The sequence below is a fragment of the Physeter macrocephalus genome, chromosome 4 (genome assembly GCF_002837175.3).
Source record: "Physeter macrocephalus isolate SW-GA chromosome 4, ASM283717v5, whole genome shotgun sequence".
NCBI classification, from domain to species: domain Eukaryota; kingdom Metazoa; phylum Chordata; class Mammalia; order Artiodactyla; family Physeteridae; genus Physeter; species Physeter macrocephalus.
In genome coordinates, this window is record NC_041217.1 from 26522135 (window position 1) to 26537891 (window position 15757).

Genomic DNA, 15757 nt, shown 5'->3' on the forward strand with positions numbered 1-15757 from the left:
GGATGAGAACATATGTGGTTGCTCCTTACTCCCTAGTATAATACTTCTCTCACGTTGCATTTTAATTATTTCTGTCTTCCCTTGTGTATCATATGGAAGTCCTTTAGGGAAAAGGACTGAGTCCTTTTTCCTCCTTGTGTCTTCAGTGCCTAACCAACTGCTTGGTACACAGTTAAGTTTTAGCATATCTTTGCAAAATGAATGAATCAGTGAATGAATGAACCAAACAACAAACCAGACTTACCTAGGTCACTGACTTTCTCCTATTAGCTTGCTGCTTATTTTATAAGTCAGATATTTCTCTCTCTTTAAAAGGCAAGAACAAAAACATATCTCAAAGTAAAGGGATAGCAGGGGACAAGACAAAAGTCCTGTCCTCAAAAGCTTACTCTCATGTGTGTGTATGGGGGTGGGGGGTGGTGACATATAAACAAGACATGCAAAAAATAAAAGAGATAATTCCAGGTACTGATAACCCAATGAGAAAAGTGCCATGAACATGAGACATGGAGAACTGAGTTTCCCAGTAAATATCAAAATGTCTTCTCTTTAGTAGAGTCTAACGCCCAGCGCTGGGCATCACTCCATCTACCCCACAGAGAGGATATCCTTGCTGCTACCCTGAAGGCTTATCACAGGCTCATGGTTGAAGGACTTCTTCTGGAACCAGAGCTGCTAAAAAGAACTTCTTTGGAAGGATTAGTTCAGGCGGGGCTGGTGGCTTCTGGTCCTCTTAGGGATGCCATGTTGATGAACGGGATTTGGCCTTTTAGCTTTAGGAGAAGGTTTTTGTTTCGTTTTGTTTTGTTTTGATCTTGTTAAAGGCTGCCACATACAAAGGCTTTTAAAAATATCGTTCAGTTTTTTAAGTAATTGGAAGGTCTTGAAAGGCATCATCTTAAATTTTATGTCAGTAACTAGAAAACGTCATTTCATTGTGGAGTTCTGACCTGTTGTGTATAGTAGATGAGTCAACCCATAGTGAACAAATATTTATTGAGCACCTGTTTTGTGCCAAGGACAGTGCCCAAGGGATTACAGAATAGTGTTTTCCAAATTGTAGGTTACAACTTCCTAATGTCATAAAATGAATTTTGTGAGCTGTGACTAGCGTTTTTCTAACAAATGAAATAGAGAATGGAATATAATATCAGATTGCATAGATGGTATTTCATTGTTTTATCAAACTTGATATTCAGTTTGTGTGTGTGTGTGTTGAGAGTTGCAATGTAAAGTGCCCTTTTTACTGTCCGTCATGGTCAGAAAAACTTGAAAAATACTATTGTAGAGGATATCCAAAAAGTATAGGTAGATTACTTGCTTTTGAATAAGTTATACTTTGAAACTAATATATTTTTGGAAATCAACTATAATAAAAAAAAAAGTCAAACTCTTTTAGGGGAAAGAAACTTATACAGAGGAGTGAATACTCAAGTTCTGAATTATGTGATTTGGATACTAAGAGATGTGTGTTCCAGTAAGTAAGATAACACAGGTTGGAAGTGTCGTGGAGACAGTGGCCCGTGAACTAAACCTAGGAAGATAGGTAGGGTTTGGAAGGAGTGAAGGCTAGAGAATGACTTAGAAGTAAGAAATGGTATATATATAAAAGAGGTGACAAGACTGGAGTCTTACATTGCAGAGTTTTAGGATATAGTTTGGAGGTATAAAATGAAGCACAACTGTTCAGATTTATGAATGCCTTTCTATAACATGCCTAAAGAGTTTGCACTGGATTAGATAACTTGCACAGATTCATAAAATGGGTAGCGATATGATGTAGGGTGGATTTATAGAATATTTTCCAGCTCCTTCCTGACTCTTCTTTAGTCATGGAGCTCCTGAGGGAATTTCTTCTAGGTGGGTGTTAGATACCAAGCCTCTGGCCCCAGATCAAAGAGAGCTAGAAAGGACTTTGGCTGTTCTCCAGAATGTAAATAGAAAGGTAGAACAAGTCCCATTGTGGTGCATGTGAAATACTCCCATGGATGAGAACTCAGCACTGTCTGTTTGAAATATGGTGAAGGATGGGTTAGAAGAACATTTCTTCTGATATCACTGCTAAATATTTGCTCTCAATGTAGAAGGAAAGCCAGATAAGGAAGGCTCGTGTTTTTGAAGTACAGGGAATCTGACTGGCCTACCTGAGCATGTTATGTAAATAATTTGTCAGATGATCTTCTCTTCCCTTCACTGAATGTGGCATATACCTAATTTATAAAACAATTTTGGGAGTGATCACAAAACGTTTCTCCTCCCTGAAAAGCGTCATTAAAACTCTCTACTACTTTCCAATTGGAGAGAAATTTAAAACAAAGAAGCCTCTGAAATTATAATGTACATTAAAGGGAAGATGATTTAACTAGAAAAAGTGTATTTAAGCATGACTAATCTGTAACACTAAAATATACCAACAATTTTGATTGACTTCTGGCTGGAAGTTTTGATTCTTTGTTGTGGTAGATTATCAAATGTTCTAAATTGAGGCTATGCTAGAGAGTATTCAGTGTTTAATCTAAATTATTAGAAAAAATAAGCAGGTGCTTGTATCTGGGAGCGCAAGGTTTTTTACAGATAGTCTAGGGAGATTGCCTACTTCTTAGATATTTGGTGGGGGGCACAATATAGTCAGAAACGCAATGGCAAGTCCAAGCACGGCCCATGAGAGATGAAGGGATGTGAAGAACACAAACTTTGGTCTCTAAAAGATAGTGTGTAGAGCATGCATTTCCATTCCTGTGCCAAGAGGGGGGATGAATGAAAGATGAAGAAGGGGGTGTATCCGTTTACCCTTATCTTATGAAGGCATCTGCTCACAATCAGTCGCTTGTGGAGAGAGTGCCAGCTGGCAGAGTGTTTTCATGATGTAAATTGTCCATCCGCCCAGAAGAGCAGAAGTACAAGGAGGCCTGTGTGCAGGACTGAATTCCTACCCAGAGGACAAGGGAGGCAGGTTCTCGCAGAGATCTAAATGGGATCTACTTGCATTTTCCACTCTATTTGCAGTTTTCAACATCGTTTTTCCTGCCATCCTAGCGGTTGCTGTGGAGTTGATTCATCAGTTTTCCTCCGTTCACTGCTATTGCTTATTAAAGTCTCCATTTGGGGTGGGTCTGAGAGGGGGCACCACTGGAAACATGGTGCTACTTTTTCCAGTGGTGTTTTTTCCTTGTCTTTCTGCTTGACTGGTTCATGTTTGTGGGCTGTGTAAAAGAGCTAAAGCTTTTTATTGTAGATTTGATTTGTGAAATGAGTTAAATCTCCATTTCCTCTCAACTGCTAATCTTTTTGCTTGTTCATTTGAAGTAATAATTTTCCTACAAAGTAGGAAAATAAGTAAATCTAGGTATCAAATGGATTTGAATTGTTATCAATCGTGTAAAATTTCTGAATAGAATTCCTCTTTCCATATTTTATGTGACCATAGAGGAAAAATTCAGATGTCCTTGGGCCAAATTTTAAAATAGTATGCCCTGCAGAAAAGAGGTAGACGAGGTTTCAGTATAATTTTTTTGTTTTTATATTCTTTGATTTCTTAGATCAGGATCAGCGGATGTTTTCCATAAAGGGCCACACAGTAAATATTTTAGGCATGCAGTCTCTCTCACAATTGCTCGACTCTGCCCTTGTAGCCAGAAATCAGCCATAGACAAAGTGCAATGTATGGGCATGGTTTTGTTCCATTCAAACTTTATTTACAATAAATAGGTGATGGGCTAGACTCAGTTTGTGGGCTACAGTTTGCCAACCTTAGATTCTGAACTACTCAAGGTGTGCCCTGAGGCTTGATTCTGGACGGAGATGGGATCAGTGACCTCAAAGTATTTTCAAAATGAAAAGAAAGCATGCCCTGTAGATCAGATGTGAATGTTGGGAGAGAATTTTACAAACCAGAATATCGAGTCTGAATTTTTGAAGTGTTCTTATAATTCTTCAATCAACCTCAGTCTCCCCCTGCCCTACTCCCCACCCCCCATCTCTTTAATATCGATATGAATGTCTGGTACTTTGCTCTTAAGCATATATATTAAAAAAAATACCTGAAATTTCTTCTCTGTAAAGTAAATATTTCTACATTGGTCTTTAACCAACAGAACGTAACACTCTCCCTGAAAATGCCAACACTACCCGACACAGACTGGGATTAAACAAGTCTAGGCTTCTAGACAAAGAAGAAAAAGTGTTTTCTTATCTTTTTGAGTGTACTGAAGCAGAAGTTAACTCTTTGCTTCCAGATTTGTTCTTGCCATTGAGAACTGTTGGTAGTGTTCTGTCATTTTATTAACTATTAGTAATTGTTGGGAGGAGGAAGGAAGGATAGAAACCAGAGGGGGTGGGGAATTTGGATTACAGGGAATCTTGACCAATATCTGCATGAAAAGAATAGCACTGTGAAACCCCCAGCAGTAGGTGGGTTTTCTCAAAAGCAAACGTTTATTTCTACTTGCCTGGGAAATAGGGCCTTGAGGATACATGTTGAATGACAGAGGAAACTGGCATGGAGAAAAATGTTGCAGAGCTTGGGTCCAGCTGGTCCAGTCACCGCAAGCCTCCTTGCGTATGGAGTGAACAGCCCCTGTGTAGTTTAACGTCTGTCTGTGTCTTAAAGAAGATAGACCACTGTTATTCTGGTTCACTGTTCATGCCTGCACAGTTAACACTTGGAATAAATTTCACCTTAAAATACATGATGTGAAAGTGGAAGTCCCCACTCATGAGTGCCTGAGTTCATTCTGCAGTGCAGCACCAAGGGCAGAGCCTTTCCTACCTAAATAAGGAAGAGTTTACAGCAGGACAGTATTTTTCAAATGTAATTGTACGTGAAAATTACCTAGAGTGCTTTTAAAAATACAGATTTGGGGAACTCACCCAGAACCCACCAAAATGGAACTTCTGGGGAGGAGGCTCAGCAATTTGCATTTTTTTCAGAAGCTCTCTGGTTGATTCTAACAGCTAGTCTGGTACCTTATTGTGGGCCAGATTATTTCTAGCAGGAAAGCCTAGATCTGGGCTGGCTCTACTGGGGAGGGCCTTCCAGAGCTCCTTGGGTTTTGAACTGTTTGGGTACCAGATAACTCTTTTTTTAAAATGTGTGTTGTTGTTTTTTTAATTTATTGAAGTATAGTTGATTTACAATCTTGTGTTAATTTCTGCTGTACAGCAGAGTGAGTCAGTCATATATATATATATATATATACATATACATATACACATTCTTTTTCATATCCTTTTCCATTATGGTTTATCACAGGATACTGAATATAGTTCCCTGTGCTATAGAGTAGGACCTTGTTGTTTATCCATGCTATATATGATAGCTTGCACCAGATAACTCTCTTTAGTCTAGATACTTACAGTGATCCTGTTAATTCCATTATTTCTTCTTCCTTGAGGGAAATGTTTGGAAAGGCTCAAAGAACTTTACAGTGCACCAAAGTGGGTCTCTTTTACCCACTCTAATCCATCTGCAACACCAGAGATGGTCCTTATTGTTCAGTGTAAATTCAGCTGCTGCACTGGATCATTCCCATCAACATAACACGTGCTGTCTTCCAGTCTTAGAAAGTAATTTCTCCTTGAACCCCTTCTTCTCCCCTCTATCTACCACCTCATTTCTTTATAGCAAAATTACTTGGAAAAATGTCTTTATTAGCTGTCTCCAGTCTCTGTCCTCCCCACCCCCTCAATATTCTCTGGCTTTCATCCCTGTCATTCTACCAAACCATCTGCTGTCAAGCTTGTAATAATCAGTTATATCCAGTGATCAACACTCAGTTTTCATCTTTCTCACCTTTTCAGGAGCATTTGACTCAGTTGATCATTCTCTTCTTCTTGAAAAGTGTTTTTTTAAAACTTGGCTTCTGGATTTCTGCCCTGTGGATTCTCTTTCTGCTTCAGTGACTGTCCCTCTTGAGTCTCCTTTGTTGGATCCTCCCTATCTCCCCATCTCTAAAAGTTGATATGTCCCAGGACCCAGTTCTGTACCTCTCAATCCGTTCTCTAGGTGTGTTCATCTAGTCTCATCACTTTGAATACTGTCTGTCTGCTCATGACTTTCAGATTTCTCTCTCCTGCTTGGACCTCTCCCTGAAATCCAGACTTGTATGTCTTAACGGCTGACTTGAAATCTCCACTTGGATCATCTCAATCTTAAAACATCCAGAACTGAACTCCCAGTTTCCTTGCTCTCCATCCCCACACTCGTTCTTACCATGTACTTCCCTATCTCATTATAAACGAGAGTTCGATCTTTGTAGTTGCCACAGCTTACACACCATGTCCAGTCCATCAGTAACGGTCTGGTCTACCCTCAGAATATGGCCAGAATCTGATCACTGCTCACTGCCACAACCGTGGACCAAGCTACCATTGTCTCCTACCTGGGAGATTGCAAAAAAACCCCTGACTAGCCTTCTTGTCTCTCTGTACTCCCCTCCATAGTCTTTTGTCAATAAAGCAGCCAGAGTGATCCTTTTAAAATACTAGTGAGATCGTGTTACTCCCTCATACAAAATCTTCCAGTGGGTTTTCATCTCATTCAGAGGAGGAGCCGAAGTCTTACAATGGCCTAAAGGCCGGCATGATCCGCAGTCCCTCCCTCCCCTCAGCTTCCCTGACCTAATCCCCTGCTCCTTCCTTCTTGTTCACTCTTATTCAGCCACACTGGCCTCTTCATCATTCCCTGGAACTGGCCAGCATACCTGCCTCAGGGTATTTGCATGTGTCCTTCCTGGAATGCTCTTCCCCCAGATGTTCCCCCCACCATGTCTGTCTCACTTCTTCATTGCTTTCCTCGAATGTCACCTTATCCACATCGGTGAGGCCATCTGTCATATTACATTAAGTGGCACTCCATTCCCGTGCTTTCTGTCCCCGCTTTGTTCTTTACCATGTCATCTATCATCTGATACACGAGATTTTTGTTTTTATTTTTGCTTTTTATCTATCCCTTACCCACCCCCCACTCCCTGCCACACTGTAAGCCCCATGAAGTTGGAACCTTATCTGTCTTTTCTTCTGTAGCCCTAGTGTCTAGAATAGTGCTTGGGACAGTGACATAATAGGTGCTCAGTAAATATTTGATGAACGAGTGGAAGCATTTGGACTTGCAGTTATCAACACCAGTTATGGCTATTAACCTTGACCTAATGGGTGGCTGTGGTAAGAAGTTACACAATTGTGAAAACTGAGAAAGACATTTGAGCATTGAAGATACTTTATGGTCTTTGTAATTGTTTCTTCTGTTGAGGACAGATTCAAATAGTTTATGATCTAGGGGACTAGCGGGCTGAGTTTATTAAGACTTAAACTGGAGAGTAAAAGGCATTCTAGCAAAATGAAGGACTGGGTATTTTAAGTAGCTTGTCATGGTGGACTGTCACTTAAATTTACTTAGCAAATAGTTATTGAATGAATGAAAGTGCACTATTGGTTAACTTCTTGGGACTTTGTGTGTGGGGGGAGGATTTATTAGAATTGATCTTAGTCTATGATGGTACTACCATGACTGTATATTAGAATCTCTTGTTTTTTCCAATCAGATTTTCTCTCTATTCTTTTACAATTCTTCACTCTTCTGCTGCGGATGATAGCCAAAAAAATAGTCAAATCTCAGTAGTGTATGGATGTCACAGAACAAGAAACAGCTTCCCGTAAAATTATGCTGTCTTTTTTCCTTTTCACGTCTTAACAATTAGACATTTTTCAAGTGTGGGTTTTACTTATGGAGCTTACATTTCATTGCCTGTTGATTTCTTTATTTTATTTCCTTAGTATTATAATTGACTACTTTCTTTATGTGACTCCATTAAGTCTTACACATCAGTCAGTGCCCCGTAGTTAGAACTCTGACGCTCAGCAGAGTGGAGTTTTTCGCCTCAGCTTGGGTGAGTGGGAGTAAATGCTGGCTGCATTCCTTCAGCTTGGCTCAAAGATTTCAGGCATGCTTGTGACCTACTGGCCTGAATTAGGGCTGGTATTGAGTCTGCAAGCATGAGGTTTGGGTTAATAAGGCATACGGCCCAGTTCTTGTCTTGGAATTTCACTTGGGAATCTTGTCTCTCCTGGTGACAGTTTCAAATAAAATGGCAAGATATACAAATTAGGATATATATGTCTAATGTTTTGATAATGGAAAACATCTGTAAGCTCTAACAGTAATTTGCACCCATTTGAAATTACCCTCCAAAAGTGTTCGATGTTTTAGTGTTCAGTTAAGAATCCTCCGTGTTCACATAACAACTGTCTGCTGATCTCATGTTTATTGATATTTAGTGTGTAAAGCCAAATCAATTTTGACCCTTCAATTTGCTGAAGAGTGTGTAGCATTTTGGGATATTACAGTTGGGCCACACAAGCAGGAGTGTTTTATTTTTTGAAGATTGCTACACTAGGTTAGTGCCATGGTCTTATTCAGCAGGTGCACCAAGTGGAGGTTTGGCAGGTGATAGGGAGAGAGTAGAACTGTTTTCTTTGGCTTAAACTTTAAATTTGGTACTTTATGGACACATCTACTTTCCCTAAGAGATTATGGGTTTATCTTCTCCGAAATCATACCAGTCAATTTTAAAACTTTTGTTTTCCCCTTAGCTTTATTGTCATAGCCATACCATCATTTTTATACATAGCCTTTGGTACAGAATTTTATTAGCTTTTAAAAAAATTCTAAAATGATTTTCTTCACTTTGTCTGTTTTACCTGCCTCCTTTGTTTTGTTTCCCAGTGGCAGCTTAGAATGGAAACTGTCCATATTCTAGCACCACTCATCTCGGCATGTCTTTCTGTCATGACGGGTTCATCTGTGATGGGATGTGCCTATTGCATGTACTCAGGAAATTTGAACCATTTTCTTTATTCATTTGAAAGGGATGCTTTCTCAAATTGTGAATGCTGTTGCATTTGTTTTAATAAATTCAATGAAAAATGACTGTTTCATAGAAAGCTATAAAGGTTACTTGTCCCATTCATAAGTTGTGCTGACTGATTTAGATGCAGCTCCTATGGGACTGTCCCCTTACACTGTTGGCACTTAGCTGATTGACAAGAGAGAGGCCTTGAAAAAAGAGCACCGAAATTTAAGGGAAAGGAACGGGATAATAAGTTTTTTAAAACAATCTATTTTGAAGGTAAGTTTTGAGCCATAGAAACTAGCCTTTCAACAGGCAGTTAGCAAAAGAGTCTTCTAACAGTTGGAATAACTCCGTGTACCCAGGTCACCCCAACACATTCTGTCTGTGCTTGACTGTTCCTCTCCACGCTTTCTGATCTCCCATCTGTGTCCACTTGAGGATCCCACATTCAGCATTAACTGGCCCTGGGTCATCTTGATTGGTGAGACCGTATTTGTACAATCTGTCTGCTGAGGTGGAACAATAACAGCTGGTACGCAGCTGTACGCTTGGTCCTGGGAACTCCTATTTCAGCCAGCAGTTATACTAACAAAATTGGAAACATTTTCAAATAGTTGCTTTCTGTGACTACTGTTTGTGTTAACTGTTTGGAGACTCCCATTTAGTAACCTAAACATCTACCATCTCTAATTGACTTTCTGTGCTACAACCTCATTAAAGTTTCGTATTCCTCAGATCAAGTCTGACTGCAAAGAGAATAGTCATTTTCTGATTCTGAGGAGTGAGCACGTAAGAACAATAATGAATCAGTGACTCCTAATTTGATATTTCAGAATGAGCTAGTTCTCTTCTAATTCAGGCCATGGAAGGGCATTTGGAAGTTTGTGAAATTCTGTATGGCCATTGTCGCTCATTACTTCACTGTAAAGGAGGCTGTTTCACAACATCCTCATGGAATTCTTTTGAGCTGCACATAACAGAGAAGCATTTATGTTCCCCAGCAGTTAGTAGTTGAATCCAATTCTAAGACAGGAAGGGTTTCTCCCCTACTCAGAGAGATTAGACATACTTCACCACGTAGGAGGCTTAAGCAGAATTCCTTGGCTTGGCCCTGTGTGCACAAAGGCTGGATTCTCATTGTCCAGGTGGCCCCTCTCCTTCTCTTAGTCTCTCAGCCAGATTCACTGTAGGATTCAGAGCAGGAAGTATTAGTTAATTTTGTGTGCTTCGTTCTAAACATCTGCACTTGAGTCTTTTTGTTTATGGAAGGAATGTGGAAAGGGGAGGTGGGGGAGGCAGCAGAACATTCAGAAGCTAAATATTTTCTTGAGGGTGTGTATACCCATGGTTAGTATTTTTTTTAATTTTTAATTTATTTACTTTTGGCTGTGTTGGGTCGACGTTGCTGCGCGTGGGCTTTCTCTAGTTGCGGCAAGCAGGGGCTACTCTTCTTTGCGGTCCGCGGGCTTCTCACTGGGTGGCTTTTCTTGTTGCGGAGCACTGGCTCTAGTCGTGCGGGCTTCAGTAGTTGCAGCACACCGGCCCTAGAGTGCACGGGCTTCAGTAGTTGTGGCCTGCAGGCTCTAGAACGCAGGCTCAGTAATTATGGCGCACGGGCTTAGTTGCTCCGCAGCATGTGAGATCTTCCTGGACCAGGGATCGAACCCGTGTCCCCTGCATTGGCAGGCGGATTCTTAACCACTACGCCACCAGGAAAGTCCCATGGTTAGTCTTCATGTGCGTGAACGTGAGGTGAAGGGGAAAGACATTCTAGCTGTAGAGTTGCTGGAATACTGTCCAGACGTGTACTTACTGGTTTTCTTAATTGTTTGGCTTGGCTCCTTTCCTTTAAAGTCCTTCGTCTACTTTTGCATGCCCCCACAGTATGAAGATAGTGTCGTCGCTGTCATTGGAAAAACGGAGACCTAGTCCTCTTTTCTGTTCATTTGTCACTTAACTAGATCTTCTTACTCTGTCAACTGTGAAATGAGTAGGATGGACAGATAAAGAGTAGAGAAGTGTATTCAGAGAGAGAGAGTGTGTGAACAAGCACATGGAAGGAAGGTCTCAGCTATAGCTGTTTAATGGAATAAAAACTAGCTCCTTAAGTTTTCAGTTCTTGATTATCCATGATTACAGGTAGTTCCAGATAACACAGGATGTTCAAGCCATGGCTCTTACACTCTGTTTTCTGTATTTGCTTCCTTATTTACTCAGGTTAGATTCTAAGTTCCTTGGAGTAACATCAGTCCCGCTACCATATTGTCCTTCCATTGCACCCGTGCAGGAGGTGCTAAGTGCCGCTGTAGAAAATCACACCTCCACGAAGGTGTCCGTACCCTCATCCCGGCAGTGTTGTCCCTGCCCAGCAAGCCTTTCTCTCTAGTCAGCTTTCTGCTAGTCTCTGTCGTGGCTCTACACTCTCTTCAGATATTCCCCACGGGCTTTGCCCTCAACCCCTTAGCAGGTACCCTTGATTTTCACTGCACAGAAAAAAATAGTCATCAGTTAGAACTCTTTCAGCTTCCATCCTTTAAAACCTACTAAATCACTTACATTTGCACCCAGGGAGAAAGCAAGGATGCAGGTTTTCTCCTTTATGGAGCCAGTCCTTTCACCAGTGCTGAATCACATTCTTGTTTCCCTGCCTTGTTTCCACAGTCATTCTTTCTCTTTCTGCTGACTGGAGCACAACGGCATGTAATACAGCCTTGTAACTTCTATCACAAAAAGAGGGAAAAATCTTCCCCTGGCCCTGTATCCCCTCCAGTTACCGTCATCTTCTCTTTCTCCTACCCTTTAGCCAGATTGGCTAAATCTGGTTGGCTACAACCTGTAGCCAGGTTGGCTGCACTCACTGTGTCTACCTTCCCACGTCCTGTCTGCCGTACGTTTTCAGTTCCAACCCAGCAAGACCCCTGCCGGTGGGACTGCTCTCACTAAGCACCTCAGTGACCTCTTTGTGGCTTGAAGCCACTGGACGCTTCTTAGTCATTATCTTACTTTATTCGCTTAGCAGATTTCAACACCATTGATTCTTTCCTTCTTCACCCTCTTGATTGATTCTTTCCTTCTTCACCCTCTCGGCTTCTGTGATACTTGTTGTCTTTTACTTGCCCTCCTCCCTCTGGTCTTCATAGTCTCCTCTGTTGCCTCATCTTCTGGCTGTGCTTTAAATGTTGATATTCCTCAGCATGATCCTAAAAGTCAGCCCTCTCCCCACTCACCACTCTTACCTCATTGGTCTCAACCACACCACACCTTCATTATCCATCCACAGGCTAATGAATCCCAAATCTGTATCTCTAACTTGGACGTCTCTCTTGGGCCTTCAGACTGTTCACCTCCAACTCCCTACTAGACATTTTTTCTTATCTAGATGACCACAGACACCTTAAATCTTGTGTATCCAAAATAGACCTCATCTCCCCCTCCTGCCCTCCACTTCTGCCTCTACTTTTGCTTAACCTCCTTTGTTCTCTATTTCGGTGGATGGTACGTCTCTCCATTGGGCTGTTTTTAAGCTAGAAAACTGAATGTTATTCTCAATCCTTCCACCCCGTGGAATGCGTAAAGGAAGCTTTGGCAATGAAACAGCATGTCAACAGGGTAAAAGTAGAGAAGGCTTTCCGAAATGATTCCTGCTCCCCTCCATCAGTTAAAAATTATTATTGAAGTCTGCTAACTACATGTCACCCAAATCCGTTCATTTCTCTCTGCCAGCTATCCCTATTCCTAGTTCAGCCACTGTCGGCCAGGATTACCGCCACATCTTCTTAAATATTCTCTCTACCTTTAGTCCTGTCCCTTCTAACCTAATCTCCACACAGTGGCCAGAATGATCTTTCTAAAAATCAAACCTGATCATACATTTCCTGACGTAAATCCTTCAATGGCTTGCCATCAGCCTGAGGAAGTTGAAGTTGCTCTTTAGCATGGCCTCAGGCCTGGCGTGCTGGGCTTGCTAGCTGACTCATCTCCGGCCACTCTCTCCAGTTCTAGATGTACTGCACACCTCTGATTCCTCCAGTGGCCACTCCTCTGTGTTCTCTGGGCTTTCATACATCCTATTCCATCTGCCTGGATGACTGATCTCTGTTGGCCTAGCTAATTCCTCTGCGTTCCTCAGGTCTTGGATTTAGATGTCACCTCCTCTAGAAAATTTCTTGACCTCATAGATGTGGGTTAGGTGACTTTCCTCCATGCTGGAAAAACCTCATGTCCTTCCCCTGTCATAGCACTCATCACATGGAATTGCAGTGATCTGTATCCACTACTGGGCTGGCTGCAATGTCGAAGGTCACGCACATGGCCATCTTGTTGTGTGGAATGTGTGAGCCTCCTTTACAGATTGCCACAGAGCCCTCTACCTCTTTCAACTGTAGCTATAAGTTAGAATGAAAAAAGCAACTCTGAAAATGAGGCGTGGTGAGGCAGCGCCAGCAGCAGCAAGCTAGGGTGCTTCAAAGTTTAATGCTAGCTGAGTTGCTTTTCTGACGTTCTGGCACCCATCTCTGTGTTTGTGCCGACACTGAGTGACCACATATGCCTGTTTCTTTCAGTGTGTGGCTTTGTGGTGCAGATGTTTGTCTGGGACACAGGATACCCTGATCCATTTTACCTCCTCTCCTTTGATCCATTCTCCTGTAGGTTGGGTTGCTAAAGAACAATGAGATGGCAGAAATGTAGACAGAGAAAATAGAAAAGCAAGGGTAATCTGTAATCCACAGATTAGTGAGTAAGCCTTTGAACATCCCAAGCCACATACTCATGAGTAAAACTAAATTGTTTTACCGTTCCAGAATGTTTTAGACAGTCTCTGGGATGCCATCGATACTGTAGTATAACCTCGCCTTCATTCAAAGGTGACGTCTTTACATTTTTGACACAGTAAAGAGATACAGGTTAAATTTGCATTCTTTGAACAAGAAGGTTGTAAACTGTATTTGCATGACCTGTGTCCAGACGAAGTGTTATACTGCCTCCTAGGTAGAAGATCCGGATTTGTAAAATATTCTTTGGCAACTATACCAGGTAGGCCCTTGTACAATCAGGTTCTTGTGTGTGAACATCTCCAGGATCCTAGTTCACGAATTCTCTTCTGTACCGTATTATAATAATGCCTTATATTTGTATAGTGTTTTATACTGAATCAGGTGTATGCAAGATCTTAGTTTGACCTTCCAACAGCTCTTTGAGGTAGGAGGCTCAGGGATTATCACCCTCTTTTTTTTTTTTTTTTTTTAATTTTATTGAAGTATAGTTGATTTACAATGTTGTGTTAATTTCTGCTGTACAGCAAAGTGACTTAGTTTATACATATATATTCCTTGTCATCTCCTTTTCCATTATGGTTTATCACAGGATACTGAATATAGTTCCCTGTGATATACAGTAGGACCTTGTTGTTTATCCATCCTATATATAATAGTTTGCATCTACTAATCCCAAACTCCCAATCCTTCCCTCCCCTACCCACCCCTCCTCCTTGGCAACCACAAGTCTGTTCTCTATGTCTGTATCACCCTCATTTTTACAGAGGAGAAAATGACGGAACAGGAATCACACAGCTAGTAATTGAAGGAGCCAGGATCTGTACTCTGGTCTCATAATGCCCAGTCCTGTGCTTTTTCCATCATACCATACACCTTTATGTTCAAGGTCTTATGCATGTGAATGTTTTATTATATGGGGGACAGTTAATCAAACCCCTCTTTTAAGATCTGAACCAGTTGGGAAATGGAGTCAGATATGGCTCATCATATCAGTTTTATTACAGATAAAACTGGCTTGAAGGACAGAGCCTGGACATATAGCTTACATGGGCCTTTTGCCCCACCCCAGTTGAACTCATCCACTTAGTCCTGAATGGAGCAGCGGGACAGCAGCAGGCCTCCCCCGCACAGTGGCAGAGGTGCCGTCTTGCACTGAGGAGTGAGGGAGAGGGGCGAGAGGGACTCGGCTGGCAACTAGGAGAGAGCTGAGGAGATTCTGGGCCGCACGTGAGCAACACTCCTTCTCCCCTGGGGATGAATGGGTGTGAGGAAGTGAGAGAATGGCAGAAGTCTCTCCTCAACACTGCTGAGAGTGCAGGAATTCCTCTTCTGTGGGCTTTGTAGGGTGGTTCTTCCCGTGAAGTTGATTCACTTGGACAGAAGAGACTGTAAGCTTCTCGAGTTCAAGGACCACTTACGTCTAATGCATCCTGTCCCCCAAAGTATATAACATGGGGCTGAGCATGTAGTTGTGCCCAGTAAATACTTGTTGACAAACCGTGATCTTCATTTTAACATAGAAGCAGCAAAATATAGATATTGTCAGAGATAGAAAGACCAATTTGTGAATGAATGGTGTTTAAAAACAGCTGCACATTATCTTTTTTACCCACCTGAAATCCTGCTGGCTGGCAACCAAGCTGTCCCAGCCATCAGGCTGTGTTCTACCTGCTGCCGGGAGCTGCCTGGCGCAGTGACTCTTCCTCCAGAGGGATGACAGCCCATTCGCTTGCTGTGCTTCCTTGCTCGGCACTCATGTCTCGTATATTCTCTTTTGAACGAACACAGCTTCTTTAAATCGCCTTTCTCTTCTCCCTCTTTCTCTTTTTTTGTCATCGCTTTGTCAGCTACTAGAGGAATTTTTTTTCTTCTTTCCTGCTGTAGTCCCTGCCCCATATCTCAATCATTATCCTTCACTCTTTCTCAGATTTCCCTTTCTTAACCTGGTAAGTAAGTAGAAGAATAGTGCTGATGATACTCTTCCTGCATCAAGAAGTAACATTAAAATTAATAAAGAACGAGTTTTTAAAAATCTTGAAAGTGCCCAGAAGACCCATTTAGAAAGCCAGCAAATATTTTCTTTTCTATCTTTTTAATTAAGCTTTTGTGGAAGCACCAGCATTAAGGATAAAT

General features: G+C 41.6%; 1 protein-coding gene across 1 annotated transcript in view; it reads left to right on the plus strand.

Moving 5' to 3' along the window:
• The window catches only part of LAMC1 (laminin subunit gamma 1), a 123797-nt gene that overhangs the window by 57811 nt on the left and 50229 nt on the right, over nt 1-15757 (plus strand). The gene's annotated exons all lie outside the window — the stretch shown is intronic.